The following is a 2,500-nucleotide window of genomic DNA, read 5'->3' on the forward strand; positions in this document are numbered from 1 at the left end:
CCAATGGATCCTCGTTAAAGGATTTAAAGTGTACTCATTCCAATTACAGGGCCTCGAAAGAGTCCTGTATTGTTATTTTTCGTCACTACCTCCCCGAGTCGGGAGTGGGTAATTTGCGCGCCTGCTGCCTTCCTTGGATGTGGTAGCCGTTTCTCAGGCTCCCTCTCCGGAATCGAACCCTGATTCCCCGTTACCCGTGGTCACCATGGTAGGCACAGAAAGTACCATCGAAAGTTGATAGGGCAGACATCCGAATGCATCGTCGCCGTCACGGGGACGTGCGATCGGCCCGAGGTTATCTAGAGTCACCAAAGCGGCCGGGCGAGCCCGGATTGGTCTTGGTCTGATAAATGCACGCATCCCGGGAGGTCAGCGCTCGTCGGCATGTATTAGCTCTAGAATTACCACAGTTATCCAAGTAACAGATGGAGCGATCAAAGGAACCATAACTGATTTAATGAGCCATTCGCAGTTTCACTGTACCGGCCGTGTGTACTTACACGTGCATGGCTTAATCTTTGAGACAAGCATATGCTACTGGCAGGATCAACCAGGTAGCCGCACCTGCTGGAGGGTGGCAACGGGGGAGCCGCGCGCCCGCCTCGGAGCCGACCTTCGCGCCCTGCTGGGGGGGTGGGTGGAGGACCCGAGCGTCGGGCCCTGGGGCGGACCGGTCGGTCACGCGGGCGCCGGCGGCCCGGCCCGCTCCGCCACGCCACGCGGGGTGGGTGGGAGGGAGAGGCCGGGCCCAGGCACAACTTGGAGCGGTAGGGGGTTCGCCCGCAGCGCCGCCACCGGAGCGGCGACGCAGGGGGTCGGCACCCCGCGGAACGGGCGTTCCGAGCTGCTGGAGAAACGTGCTCGGCGGAGCAGGGGCCGCGTCGTGGCTTGCGGTAGGCACACCCGCGCTGGGGCTAGCCTTGCGCCACCCGGCCCCGTCCGCTCTGATCGGACCACTGGGGGAAGCTGCCGGGCTGATCGGCCTTCGCTCTGCTCGGAGGGGAGAGCCGCCCACCCGGGGGCGGGGGCCCTCCCCGAAGACGGGGGCATACCCTCGACGCGGTCCCGAGGCGGGTGGAAGCCAATTGCTTGAAACAACAGCCGAGGCTGGCCAAGCAGTCCAACCCTAGACGGACCAAGTGCGCCAAATCGATCGCGTGGAGTGCTCGTGGAAAGAGCGCCCCCAGCAGGCCAGTCTCTGCTGGGGCGCCGCGCGGGGCACGGCCCCCCGGCCGGCCGGGCCCGGGGAGGTGCGGTGGTTTCGCCCCGGAGCCCGGGCCGGGCAGCCAGCGGCGAAAAATACCCTGGAGGACGCGCAGACAGGTCCCTCTCCACCCTGTCTATAGTAATCCGCAGGAAGGTGACTGAGCTTTCTTGTAAAGCGCGCGCCCGGAGCGACAGAGGGGGACCTCTCGGCGAAACCGCCCGGGCTCCTTATAGACCCAACTGGAGACGGATTTCAGATTGACGCCCATCCGGACTTCCAGAGCGGCCCGGCCATCTGGTCCTTGCAGTCGTTCCTATGGCCCCACACCAGATGGCCGGCCTCGGAGAGCGGCCATCTGGTAGGGCCATGCATTCCAATGGGCCCGGACGGGAAGTGCTCTGCGGGCCCCGGGCCCGCCTGGCAAGGGACCGAGGGCCGGCAGGTGCCCAAGGGCAGGCATGGGCCAGCACCGGCAGGGCCTCCCCGAGCTCCGGCCAGGCCCCGCCTCAGAGCTTTTCTCCCGCCGCATTAGAGCTTTTCCCTGCGGGGAGGGACGGGGACCCCGCCGGGCCTGGGGACCTTTGTAGGACCCGAGGCCGGCCTTGGGCGCCTGCCTGGAGCTCTGGCCCGGGCCGCCTTAGAGCCTCCCCCGCTCCGCATTAGAGCTTCTCCCTCCGGGGAGGGACGGGGACCCCTCCGGGGCTCCCCGGGCAGGTCCGGGGTTCCGTCGACAGGCGCCCAAGGCCGGGGTGTTCGCAGCAGCCTGGGACACCGGCCCGGGCCGCCTTGGAGCCCCACTCCGCGTTAGAGCTTCTCCCTCCCGGGAGGGACGGGGAGGCCGCCGGGGCTCCCCGGGAACCGCCGCCGGGCCCGGGGGACGGGACCGACCCGGCGCCCAGGGCCGGGGTGGTCGCAGCAGCCTGGGGCCCAGGCCCGGGCCGCCTTAGAGCCTCCCCCACTCCGCATTAGAGCTTCTCCCTCCGGGGAGGCCGCCGGGGCTCCCCGGGAACCGCCGCCGGGCCCGGGGGACGGGACCGACGCGGCGCCCAGGGCCGGGGTGGTCGCAGCAGCCTGGGGCCCAGGCCCGGGCCACCTTAGAGCCTCCCCCACTCCGCATTAGAGCTTCTCCCTCCGGGGAGGCCGCCGGGGCTCCCCGGGAACCGCCGCCGGGCCCGGGGGACGGGACCGACCCGGCGCCCAGGGCCGGGGTGGTCGCAGCAGCCTGGGGCCCAGGCCCGGGCCGCCTTAGAGCCTCCCCCACTCCGCATTAGAGCTTCTCCCTCCGGGGAGGCC

Source organism: Ambystoma mexicanum, unplaced genomic scaffold (genome assembly GCF_040938575.1).
Source record: "Ambystoma mexicanum isolate Mex_15411 unplaced genomic scaffold, UKY_AmexF1_1 Mex_scaf142, whole genome shotgun sequence".
NCBI classification, from domain to species: domain Eukaryota; kingdom Metazoa; phylum Chordata; class Amphibia; order Caudata; family Ambystomatidae; genus Ambystoma; species Ambystoma mexicanum.